Source organism: Artemia sp. Qi Xiang Cuo, unplaced genomic scaffold (assembly GCF_049724085.1).
Source record: "Artemia sp. Qi Xiang Cuo unplaced genomic scaffold, ASM4972408v1 HiC_scaffold_23, whole genome shotgun sequence".
In the NCBI taxonomy this organism is placed as follows: domain Eukaryota; kingdom Metazoa; phylum Arthropoda; class Branchiopoda; order Anostraca; family Artemiidae; genus Artemia; species Artemia sp. Qi Xiang Cuo.
In genome coordinates, this window is record NW_028297432.1 from 6,940,820 (window position 1) to 6,955,100 (window position 14,281).

A 14,281-nucleotide genomic window follows, 5' to 3' on the forward strand; every position below is an offset into this window, starting at 1 on the left:
TTAATATACATGTTGCTCAAATAAATTTCGCATAAACTAAAAAAAAAGGGGAAAACGGGGAAAAAAAATTGACACAAATAAACGTTTTTCATTAAATTAAGCACAGTCTTTTCAAGTTAAACATAAGCCCTAGTCTTAACTTAAATAAATTATCAGGTTCTAATTAGTTTAGTTGAGATAATTGAATTTTAATTAATAACTTATTGAGAGATTATATTTTAATAAATAATTAAAGTAAAAAATTGAGTACGAATTGATTATTAGAATAGTTAAATAAGAATTTGACTGATATTTTAAGCAAGAAAAATGAACAAAACGGCAAGTAAAAAAGGATGGTTAAACACTAAAAACCTAAAAATAGACCGAAACACGATTCAGATCAAGCTCTAGCTAAGAATAGAGTCATATTATCAAATTTTTAAGTCAAGTTAGGCATATTTGATTTATTTTTTATTAAATATTTTTTTTTTAAATCTTCACATGGAAGGCAATTTCAGCAGGGATTCTACATCTTAGAAAACTCTTATGCTCGTTGTAGAGAGGAGATTTTGCCTCGACTTAATCCATGTATAAGACTATTAGTAAACATATCACCGTCATCACCTTGCAGTCTTCTTATTGGTAGAAATTAAACGATGAGTAAAAAATTTTTTTTTTTGTTTTTGATGACATCAATTCATGTTTGGACCTGGGTTGAATTTTCATAGAAAATTCGAGGGGACCGCCAAAACCCAACAGTAAAAAGCAACAAGGGTCTTGTGTTTCTCCCCGGGCTTACCACAAACTTGGTCCGTCGCGAGGTGTCGTGTTCAGTCTACTACTAGCGTCCTACCTTTGGGTATTTTCCGTGATCGTCAACGTGTTGACATTACTCGTATTATTTTATTTTTTTTTCATTAATATTGACTTGGTTAGCTTTAATTTCAAAATTTTGAATTTATTAGGGTGTTAAATTCATATCTTTAAAATTTGTCTTTTCATTAATTATTTATATTTCAATCTGTCAGGTTTTTTAACCGATCTACCTGAATGATTCGTGATTTTCTACTCTGTGTCTTTAGGTTTTTTATTCTTCTGGGTTTGTATCGAAATAATGTCAAATTTTTTTTATTTTTTTTTAAAAAACTCTTGAACTTTTAATTTAGTTTGTTTCCCGTGTGCGGCTGCTGAGGTCGGCCTAGATTTTCCTATTTCTTGAGCTACTCTTTGCTCTGGTTCGACATCAGACTCTTCTGAACGGTGTTCCGCCGACTCCGGATAATGAATATTAGATGTTTATATGTGTGTAGTATCGCATGACAGAAAGTCGTACATATATAATCACTTTGAATTAAAGTGTGTATTCTCTCAGTTATCGCATAGAGTTATCAACTCGGGGTATTTAAAATATTCTTGAGAGCTTTGGGAAGACTCGCTCGTTTTAGCGGGGTTCATCCCGGGTTTGAAGGCCATGTCTTCAGGGGGATGGGGTATTCTTTGAACTAGGGATTCCCTCCGTGAAGTCCACGTCCAGTCGTGTTTAGGTTTTACCTTAGACACAGTTATATCATGATATTGACCTTGCTGGTCATCCTTTGGAGTTTTAGTACTGGGCACTGTACTTTGACTCGTGTTTATGGGAAAATTTGTTAAATCCATAGCTTATCGCAGGCTTGTTTTAATTAACTCTTTGAGAGGATTTTTCTTTACAGTAATACCGGGGGTTTCTACAGCTCTGTTTAATTCTTCCTGTAATGACAGGGGCCTTTCTATTGGTGTTGTAGGGGAAACCATATCGTCTGGAAATCTTTTGGGGGGACTTGGGGTCGAGATTATATCGGGGAAAAATTGGGTTTTTGGAGATAGTGTATAATCTAAATCTCCTGCGTTTGCTGATGAATAACTTGTTGGGCTTTTTGGCGTTCTTATTCTTACTGGTGTTACGGATTTTTTTTCTGGAATCACTAGATTTTCCATAGCTAAAAATTCTTCAAAGTTTTGCTCATCACTTTCATTTTCAAAATAATCTTGTTTGAAATTAAAGGGTTTTAGCTCTGCCAGTCTTGACCTAGGGGGCTCATTTTCCGAATCTGACGAATCAGTAGAAGAGGGATGGGATACCCATCTCTCTGGAAATTTGGCTGTTTTTATTCGGCTAACATGCGCCTTGTAAGTTTTTCCGCTATCGGGGTTCTCCAGTTTAAAGGTATCTTCATTATCGTACTTTTTGACTATTCTGTACGGCCCAGAGTATTTGTTGGAAAGTTTTTTTCCTTCCGTTTTTGCCTCGTTCTTTAGGTAAACGAAGTCTCCTACTTTGAAATCTATATTCCCCTTAACTTTGGGTTGGTTTCTTAGTTCTTGGTTTATTTTACATTTTTCCAGCTCTTGCCTAACTATTTTATAAGTTTTCCTCATCCTATTTATGAATTCGTGTTTATAATATTCTGAGTCGTTATAATACTTACCAGACTCAAAAATCTATTTATATTGGATTATAAAATATAGACCAAAATTTAAAACAAATTGATTTTATTTTGTTTATTAGGAATAATCAGAGTTGATTAAGTTATTTAAATAATGTAAGAATTTATCCCAGTCGCTCCTATTGTATTTAGTATAAATAATTAGAACGTTAGAAAATATTTTATTTATGTTTTATATTTTTCCATTATCTTGTGGATGGTAAGGCGCTGTCACCATTGTCTCTATATTAAGGAAAATCATTAAATCTTTTGTTACTTTTGCAACAAAATTGCTCCCGTTGTCGCTCAAAATTTTATTAGGAACGACAAATTGTAAAAATAAGTTTGCTAATGACTTACTTGTGTCATAAGCACCTTGATTTTTTTAATGCTTTTGCAATAGTAAATCCTGACAAATGATCTATAACCGAAAGAATACACGTGGGGCATCTGCTGGAAACAGGTAAGCCTCCATTTGTCTCGTACAGGTCAAATGAGATGATATTAAAGCAGTAATTTGCCGCTGGGACCCTTCCCAGTGGGGGATTTCGATCAACGGGGGGGGTTTTTCTCAAGTTACACGCTTCGCATGTACTTACAAAGTCTTTAATTTTTGTCAGTGCCGATTGGACCTAAAAGTATTGTTTTAACTTATGGAACGTTTTCATAACTCCTAAATGTCCACCTGTGTCCGAATGAAAATATTCAAATGCAGGCCCTATCAAGTTTTGTGGTAACACAGGTATTATCGAGGTTTGGTTTCTATTTGTCTCAGCAGTCACAATCCTACACAGTATTTCTTCATCAAGGTCGTAGTAGAAATTATCTATCTCTTTTCTAAGAGTTTTGAATTTATCCGGTAACGCCTCATCATTCACAAAATAATCAATTAGTGCTACACACATTTTGTCCTTTTTTTACTTTCTTTTTGTATTTTCCAAGGACAAGGGACAATAGTTAATCTTATTTTCTTTTACTGTGTCTTTGACTTTGTTTTTCTTAGACCCATGTTTGATTTTAGCATTGATAGCATTAACTTCATTTTTTTCAGTTTCCGACGGGTCATTTTATGGATATCTACTCAAAAATTCGCAAGCTGCGTTTTGTTTTCCCTTTAAATGTTCAAATTCATAATCTAGGTCTTGGATTTTCATAATCCATCTCGATAGAATGCCCGTGGGGTTTTTAAATGTGTCCAGGTACTGCAAGCTTTTATGGTCTGATCGTAATATAAATTTTCTACCAATTAAATAATGCCTAAATTTGTCCAAGTTGTAGATAATAGATAACAATTCTAAGTTTGTGGCTGAATAACTGCTTTCGCCCTTTGATAAAGTTTTACTCGAATAGCATATAACTTTTTCTATTTGTTTAGGTGTTCCCTGTAGAGGGTTAGGGTTTTCTACTGGTATTGTTTGCGAAAGGATAGCGCCTATGCCCTTCGAGCTAGCATCAGTGGTAACGATGAATTTTCCATTTTCGAAATCAGGGAGTGACAAAATTGGTTCAGAAGTGAGCGCCTTTTTGAGTTGGTCTAGGGAAGTCTGAGCGTCCTGGGACCAGGTAACACTATGGGAGTTTCCTTTCGTTAATTCCGTGAGGGGTTTCGCAATTTGGGAATAATTGCGTACAAATTTTCTAAAGTAGCCAGTAAGGCCTAAAATTCCCCTTAATTCTTTCATAGTTCTGGGGGGCTTGAGGTTTTCAACACATTTTATTTTATCAGGGTCTGGGGATATCTCTTCCTGGGTTACTACTACTCCTAAAAATTTAATTTTAGATTGAAATAAATTTACTTTCTCAGGCAGGCATTTTAAATTGCCTTGCCTGAACTTCTCGAAAACCTTAGCTAAAGTTGCCAAGTGTTGCTCAGTGTTTTACCCCACGCATATAATATCGTCAACAAATTGAATTATATTCTTTAATCCTCATAAGAGGTGCAATAGGGGTCTACATAACGCGCTTGAACTTGTTTTAAGCCCAAATGGTACTCTCAAGTATTCATAAGATACATATTCGGATACTGAAAATGCAGTTTTATGGACATCCTTTTCGGCTATTTTCACTTGGTGGTAGCCTTGGGTAAGGTCTAAAGAAGTAAAAATTTTGTTTTTGCTTGAAATTGAGTCAAGAATTTCGTCTATTCTTGGTAGAGGAAATGTATCGCTAACTACTTGTTTTTTGAGAGCCCTATAATCTATTACGAGCCTAAAATCTCCATTCTTTTTTGGTACTAAGAGTATTGGTGCACTATACGGACTTATACTTGGGCGTATAATCTCGTTCCTTTCTAAGTCATGGATTTTATTTTTTAACCACTCTTTGTGCTTATATGGCACGCGATATGGCTGTTTTGCTACGGGGTTACCAGTCGTTAAAAATTAAATCTTGTAAAATTGGATAATACCCATTTAATTTTAATATTCATAAAAAAACTACATAAAAATACCAAAAAACTAGCAAAATTGTTTATTAAGTTACATATACATAATATTATCCATTTTAAATTTGTTTAGATATTGCGATTTAGTCACAGGATATTCGTTATTTGAAGTTTTAATACCTTTAACTAGGTTTCCTTTTGAATTTTCCCATGCATTTAAATCATTTTCCGTTAAAATCTCGATTTGGACTAAACAAGTCCCCTTTTTAATTGTAATTGTATCGTTTTCATGGTTGTTGGTTACACAAATAAAACCTTCCCCTTTGTCATAATATATAATCTGTTCGTCACATAACAGATTTTAAGGTATTTCAGACGGTGTCGCAAACCATATTTCTGATTTGTTAATTACTGGCTCGATCATTTGTGATCTTTGGATTTTTTGCATCGTTTTGGGAGGGACTTTTGTTTTCCTTATCTCAAATCTGTCCTCTTTTTCTTCATTTTCATGGTTTATTAGATTCATGCTGGCGCTATGCTGTGCAATTGCGGCGTCTTGTGGCTTCACGTTTGGTTTTACTATGTTTTTCCACAATTCCACTATTTTCTTAATTTCATTTGATCTGTACTGTAGCATATCTCCTATTTTTATTTTCGCAGATTCAATACTGTTATTATTTAAATTTACTTCCTTTCTGCGATATCTTTCAGGATAATTGAAAAAAATTTCCCATTATGCCATGCCTTTGCGAGACATGGGGTTCAAAATATTTCGACATTATACCACTAGAAGTTTTTTTTACTGTTATGTTATCTTCGTAACTTCTGTTACGATTTCTTAAGGTAGAACTATTTTACCCCACCTTCGCTGGGTATACAAACTTCTCGTTGGCTACGTCTCATAGTATTTTATTAGACCTAAGAAAATTTGCCCCTATAATAGCTTCATATGGGAGATTATCGCATATAATGAAATTTGTCATGAAGTTTCTTTTGTCTCTTTTTACGTTTAGGCAAATTGACCCTTTTGCGTTTAATTTATGGCCTGTAATACTTGTTAAATTGGGATTATTAGGTTTCTTTTGTCTACTAATGTGCAGAGGCAACGTATTAAATAAGAAAGAGTTTATGATATTTACAGTATCTCCACTGTCAACTAAGGCCGTAAAGTAAACGTTTTCTACACAAAAATCATTAAATATAGGTAACCTTTTAATAATATCACTACCAGAAGGCACTAGTATTTTTTTGGACCTATTAAATCTTGGCACCCTCGGGGTCCAACTTATGTTTCTGAGGGGCCTGAGGCGTGTCCCTGAAACTTTATGCCATTTCTCGGTGCCTGTAACATATATTCAGACGTATTAGGCTCCGTAGGCATATTTAAGTCTGCCTGTCTTCGCCCTGTATGATTATGGTAACGTGGATGTCTCATGTCAGTGTCATTTGCTGGCGCTGTTTGCCAGTGCTGTTGGCTTGTAAAATTTTTATTTCTCATCGGCAAATTTTCATGATGTTTATATTGCAGTCTCGCCTTATATTGGCCTTGGCGAGTATTTGGGTTTTCAAACCGGTAATTAATTGGCCTGTTGGGGACGGGGTTATACAAATTTGGTTGGTATTCATTATAAGGTACTGATTGGCGCATTCCCCCCTGGCTATAGCCTATTGCACGACTGGTGCAAAAATTTGTTCTTCTGAACAAATGGTTGCCGTAATTTTGAGTATTACCGACAGCATTTCTTGGTATGGGATTGGTGACGTAGTGGCACTCTCTTGCTATGTGGCCAACACGATTGCAGTTATAGCACCTTATTATTGTAGGGTTAATGGGCTGAAAACGTACTGTTTTCTGCCTAGCGGGTTCTGGCGTTTTGTTTCTTTGTGCTACTGGGGAGTTATCACTTGAAAAGAAATTGGGGGATGTCTGATCGCCCTTGAAGATTAGGTTCGCGTTTGAGTCGCCTAGGCTGTTTATTTTTGTATTACTATGATTTGCAACCATTTTATCAACTTCAATTAGTCGTTCTACCTCTTGGACTGCAAGATCCAACGTCTGAATATTCTTGGATATTACTACTCGATATAGTTTTGGGGGTAGCCCTTTAAAGAAGTTGTTTATTATGACTTTTTCATACAGTTGCCCCGAACCACTTCCGTATTTTTCTTCTACGTAAATACGTATATTATCCAGATATTCCCGTATTTTTTGTGAAAAATCAAAGTTCACTACTCCATGTTTTAATTTATTTATTGAACTGGTTTCTATAAATCTCTCTTTGAATGCTTTTAACAAGTCATCAACCGTATTTATTGGCAAGTTGGCGTTATTTCCTATGGTATGCTCGACCTGTTTTAGAAAGGTTAAGGCCTGGCCTCTTAATCGTAGAAGCAGCGTGTCTTTTAACGCTCCAACGTCTGTTTTTGTTAATTGTACAAACTGGGTCAATTGGATATTAAATTCGTAAATATCTTATTTACATTTGTTTTCCGTTATAGATTTTGAAATTTATATTTTTTTTGATAATAACTGCTGAAATATTTTTATTTAATGTATAGGCACAATATTTTCTTTTTTTTTTTTTTGCGGTTTTTTAAAATTTTAATAACATTTTACTAAAATAATTTTTGGGTTGCAAGTAAATACAATTATATATAATGGGTTTACTATAGTTTCCTAGCGGGTATATGCCAAGTAAAATTTATTATATGTCTGTATCTTTCCAAAAATAAAATTTGAATTACAAAGTTTAAACAGCCTAACTAGTTCGCAGTTTTCCTCCAATTTCCGACCGCGCCATTTGTACCATTGAAGAATTGTTTGCGGTAATAGAAAAGACTTGCTCGTGGCGATAGAGATTTCTCCTATCGCGCCACTTGGAGATCAGATTCCTTTGGGAGCATTTACCTTGGAGACTGGCGAACTAGTTACCTATTATCGGACCAGACTCAGACATACAAGAGAAACGAACACTTATAAAAAGACAATAGATTTATTAAACTTACATGCTTAGTTGTACAGCAATGGGTCACTTCAAAGACAATAAATGGTGACCGAGATTATTTGCGGTGCGAACTCTTTTAGATCCAACTTAACATTCAAATTAAAAAACACATTTACCCCACTCCCAAACGCAGTTCTTTCGTCCTGCGCTCTAGGGACTGCCTGCCATTGGCTCCCGGGCCCCAAGGACGCGAACCCTCGTCCAATACTACGTCTTAAATATTTTTGATGATTTAGGAGTTCACACGGTTCTTATCGTTTAAACGTCCTTAAAAATATTGTTCGTAGCACTTTTCTTATTGCTCACTGTCTTAGCGAAATCCAAAGACTGCAGTTTCTTGTCTTTGCTGATTAAGGACTTTTTCATTTTTGAAACTAGGTTTATCTTAATTATATGAGTCCGAATTGAAGAATGACATGAATTTTGGTATTTCAAGTATATAGTGTTTTACTCCCGGTACACATCTTTACAGTGAAGTTCCTGTAGTTCAGTGAATGAATTGCCAGCAATTTGGCTCGTTGAATTGTATTTTGAACAATACAATTCCTATAGATGTCCATGTCGAAATTCTTATCCACATAGCGCGTGGGTACTCCTTTGCAACATTTTTTGATTTCCTCGTTGTGTGTCTGTATAAAGTACACCTTCGGACTTACAAACATAGCACGGGAAATCATGTCGCTTCCCGTTTCTGATTTAAAAAATAAAAGCTGATTTGGTGCCCGACATTTCACTAGCTCTGGGTAAAGTTTTGTCCAATCGGTGTAGTCTATCTGTGAGCTGATGCTCTCGCCTTGTGCCGAATCATCAAGTAGGCGTGGGTTTTTTACTTTTAGCAGTAGAGAATCTGTGTCCCTGTAGCAGACCTCTACTTGCCCCTTCTCCGGCCACTGTACCCTAGCCACATATTAGTAGAATTCAAACATGAGCTTTTTAAATATCTCCAAGATCGAACTGCCTGCAGCAATATTTATATTCAATACAATGCTTCTTTTTTTTCTATTCAATAGTACCATGTCCGGGCCAATGATTGTAAAGGAAGTGTAATATGGATCGGCAATAATTCCGAGCACATTGTTTGGGATCGGTCACAATGTCACAACGATTCCTATTGCGAACACTCTTGCACATTTTAGTAGAAGTCGAATTCAAAATGAGCCTATAAATATCTTTTTTGGCTTTCGTCTGCGCTTTAGAACGTTTCTTGACAAAAGTGTGAACAAAGGTCTTCTGATAGGAGTTTTGACTAAACTGGAGGGCTGTATGAACCTTTGTGGCGTTGAAACCGTTGTAGCACATCCATTTTAAAGCCACATGATGTACAACAATAATTTTCTTTGGCAGAATGTCAGCAATAAGTTTTTGTTTTGATGGTAACCATTGCAATCCGTCCACCTCGACCAAACTTCTGTTGCGGGGGCTCAAAGAGTCCCTAGTCACACGTCTATTGATGCATGGAAAAACTAAATCCTTTACTGAATCGTGAAGCTCAACTGGAATCTCCCCATAAATTTCAAAAAACCATCCAACCGGCCCATTCTCCTCAACACTGTCAATGTTGGGAAAATGGGGAGCTTCAGGGTCATTGAGCCATTTATAGTCATCGCAGGGTAGCGCATAATGGGACATGGCCGAGGGGTAGAGAGAATTCATATCAAGGAAAAGTGTATCTGATTTTGTCACCGTCTTCTCTCCAGTTGGATCAGTTTCCAAGATACGATCTCCGTGAAAAACGTATCCACCCCTGATTGACCTCTCGATGAACAGGTGCTGATCGATGTCAGTGATCAGCCCAATTTTTTCCCCGCTAATTTTTAGGATGAGGTCCGTTACCAGATGAGGAGATGAAAAATAATACCCTAATCAAGATTAAATTCCCCATAGATTTTGTCCGTATTTTTACACATAATGTCTAACAAAGTTAACACATCACTCGACAAATACAGCTTGCAGTAGTCAAACCCATTTTTACACCCTCCCTCTATCCAAACTTTTTTAGCAAAACTGTATTCATCAGGGGTGCACCTACGATCGTGTAGACTGTCGTAAAATGATTCGATCGAGGGAATAGTTTTCTCGGCGAATCTCGACATGGAACAGTAATAATCATAAGGATATATGCCCTTGACCGTCAACAAATCATATAAATCATTTAGAAATTGTTGCTTGAGAAGGGGGAAAGCGTTGCAGCCATCATCGTTTTTCTGCACTTAAATTAATTCGCTCAATGATTTGGAGAAAAAACTATAGGAATCTAAAAAGCGAATTTTATTCGTATACTCAATGTCGTCTTCAACATATCTCCACAAAAATTCCAAAACAAGCAACTTTTCCGATGATTTAGGAATGATTTTGTAGGAAAACCTGTTTATCACCCATGCATTATCCACTGTTCAATTTCTTTGAAGATGTGCCATTGCTGGTAGCACATACTTCAGATCATAGTTAGAATTATGTATAAAAACCGGAAGAAAGAGTTGCTCTTTAATTTTTAAATTACATGAATTGTGAGCCCACCCCCGAAAGTTACTTTTCCCCGTTGAATTGGGGTCAATAAGATGATTGTGATCCTGGACCGCGTCTTTTGGGGCAAGAGCACCCCTAAAAACCTAACAAATTGTACCCTTTTCTCTATGAAATCCATTTGCTTTCATCAAATACATTTGAAAATAGAATATCTCGTTTAATTTGACCAAAAAACAATCTCTTTTTCAAAGTGTCTTGAATTACACAAACGCATGTGGCATTGTTCTGTGCCGGTAACACAAGCGTCTGAAGTTTGTCTTATGAAAATCACCCTTTTGTAAAAAGGTTAAACACAGATGGTTTTATTTAGACCGGAAAAGAAAGCATGTTTTAAATGTATGAACGGGAAAATGACGTTTTGAACGAAAGAATTATTTGTAATGAATGAATTAAACTCGTAAACAGAGGGGGAGGAGGGAAGATGGGGTTTCCGTAATGGAAAAAAGAGCGTATTTTACGTTTTCTATCGACTATAATCATCATATTGTACGGTTTGTATTGTTGGGGGGGGGGGGGGTATGCCCTGAATTTGAATTTACTGGAGAGGTGACTATGTAAAATGATTTTATTTGGAAATAAATTAAGAAAATTTACTAAACTGAACTCATATTATAAATCGATGTAGCCATAGCTTCAAAGTCAATAATATCAAATGTGTTATCCATGGTATGTTAAAACATTATAAAAATTTAATCGTTACGCATGAGCATTATATACAAAATCTCAAGGACGAATGAAAATCACTCCTTTTGTTTGAATCCAATTACCAATCAAGTTATCGTATATGGAGTAACCTCCGCTGTCTCTGATTGGCCCTAAAAAATGGGTGTTGCCTCAAAAACCAGTCTGGTTGTGTTATACAGTCTTGACTATACTCTCAAAACGTGTTTGACCACTTTATAGATTTGCTCGCTTTTTGCAATGTGCACGTGAAACTGTACTGCCTCAGGCGTATGTTTCAAACCTTATACACTATCACGATGAACGAAGTTGCTAGACATGTTTTTTTTTTTAATCAGTTTGTTTGAAAAGGTACCAAGGGAACATAAGGTAAGCAAATAGCATGTAGTTTCAAAACGTGTTTAATCACGTGTAGATGTCCCATAGAATAACATAGGAAGGAACATAGTGTCTCCAAATAGCATGTAGTTTCAAAACGTGTTTAATCACGTGTAGAGGTCCCATAGAATAACATAGGAAGGAACATAGTGTCCCCAAATAGCATTGGAAGGAACATAGTGTCCCCAAATAGCATGAGAAGGAACATAAGCTCCTGGCATAGCATATGAAGGAACATAATCTATGCAAATAGCACACGAAGGAACATAATGTACTAGAATAGCACGGGAAGGAACATAAACCCCTAGAATAGCATAGGAAGGATTATAGTGTACTAGAATAGCATGGGAAGGAACATAGTTTACTAGAATAGCATGGGAGGGAACATAAACTCCTAGAATAGCATAGGAAGGAACATAGTATCCCCAAATAGCATTGGAAGGAACATAGTGTCCCCAAATAGCATTGGAAGGAACATAGTGTCCCCAAATAGCATGGGAAGGAACATAAGCTCCTGGAATAGCATAGGAAGGAACATAAGGCAAGCAAATCCATAAGTACATGCTCTGAAAAGGTGCCAAGGAACGTAATCTCCCCAAATAGCACGGGAAGGAACATAATCTCCCCGAATTCCATATATACAATCTACTTGTGTTATTAAGAGGATAAAGTACATGGGTGCACCCGAGGCCTTTTCGAAAACCAAACTGGTATGGAGGCATATCACACTTATCATAAATCTCATAAAAAAACAATCTCAAATAGTTTACAAAATATTGAAGATATCGTTACTGGCCGATGCGAAGAAAGCTGTTATGTTCTGGCCTTGGGATGGCATAAGGGTTTTGAGCCCTACTCATGTTAATTTCTGCTCGTTTTGAGATTTGAGAATTTGCTAAACCAAGATAGAGTTGCAGGAAAAGATATAGAGGAAAATGAAAAAGTTTGCTATACCTTGGATGTGAAGAAAGATTGGTTTTGCGAGGAAGAATTAATGACAGTACTAAAAGGATTAAAAAAATAATAAGGCTCCAGGTGCTGATAGGGTAGTAAATGAGTTTCTTAAATATGGTGGCTCTGAGATTAGAAATAAGTTACTGAAGATGATGAATATGATTTTTGAAGAAGGGGAAGCACCAAATGACTTTAGGAAAACACTAATTAAGCCAATTTACAAGAAAGGTGATAAAAGTGAGTGTAGTAATTATCAAGGCATTAGTCTGGTCTCTGTAGGTAGCAAAATACTTAGTAATATGATACTTTTTACACTGAGAGATGCCGTAGACAAAGTTTTAAGAGAAGAACGGTGCGGTTTTAGAAAAGGTAGAGGATACGTCGACCAAATTTTTACTCTTAGGTTAATAGTTGAGATGTGCCTGATTTGTCAAACACCTTTGGTCCTTAGTTTTATAGATTATGAGCAAACGTTCAATTCTGTTGATAGAAGAGCTTTAGCAAAGGCTTTATCCTTGTATGGTATACCAGACAAATACATTAAAACAATTAGTGCTATGTACGAGGATAACACTGCTGCGGTTAAGGTAGGAAATGAGGTTAGCACCTGGTTTTGTATTAAATCAGGAGTTAAGTAGGGTCGTCTTCTATTCCCCTTTGTATGGATTAGTTTGATGGACTTTGTATTAAGGAGCACAGGAAAGGCAATAGGAGACTACGGAATCAAATGGGGAGGAAAAAGTGTCCTGGTCTTAGATTATGCTGATGATTTATGCATCCTAGTGTGAGCGAAATGAATGAACTTTTAGAGTTTTTGTGAGTTCAGGGTGCTAGAATACGTTTTGAAAATTTAATGGTAAGAAGACCAAGTCGCTAAGGCTAGGAATAAGTGAAGATGAAAAGGTGACGTAAGGTAATGAAAAGATTGATCAAGTGGGCAGCTTCACTTACCTTGGTAGTATTATTAGTAAAGATGGTGGGAGTAGTGAAGATGTCAAAAGTAGAATAGCCAAGGCTCGGGGTGTTTTTTCACAATTAAAAAGAGTTTGGAAGAATGGGAAGATAAGTCTGCAAAACAAGATTAGAATATTAGAAGCTACAGTGATGACAGCAGTCAAATATGGCTCTGAAGCATGGGCGCTTCGAAAAGAGGATGAAGATTTGCTAGATGTTTTCTAGAGAAATTGCTTAAGGATTGTTCTGGGTACCCTAATAGGGCTATAATGAAAGAAAGGTTGAGATGGCTAGGGCACGTTGTGCGGATGAAGGATGACAGATTGCCAAAGATCGTTCTTTTTGGCCAACCGTCTGGGGCTAAGGGGAAAACAGGTCGTCCCCGTCTGGGGTGGGAGGACGTCATAAAGAAAGATTTAAAAGAAATGGGAACTTCGTGGGAGGATGTAAAAAGGGAGGCTTTTAATAGATTGGGATGGAGGAGGAGAGTGCATAGCTGTGTTGGCCTCAGATGGCTTGGTTCTGTGGTGAGTTGTTAGCAGTAGTAGTATTAGTAGTAGTAGTTATTGTAATTTATGTTCGTTTTGGGTTTCATTTACTTATCAATGCTGATTTGTGGTAGTTTCACGCTTGGTAGATAATTTTATTTTTGCTCATTTTTGGTTTAATGGGGATCTTTACTTTTCTTTGAAAAATTTATTTTGTGGAAAAACTCTTTTCAATTAATTAAGAAAAGAGGGCATGTTTGATTCTGGATCTCCTGGATGCGCTGCTAGCTGTACAGCAAAATTAGTGAAAATAAGGCATCCGATGGAAAGTTGTGCACAGCCATACCCGTCCACCCCTTAGCATCAAATCCGACTTCCAAATATCCTTATACTGATTTTGCTGATTACTGATATCCCTATATACTGATTTTGAGGGCTTGTCTCTTATGTAAATTTATTTTAGTCTTT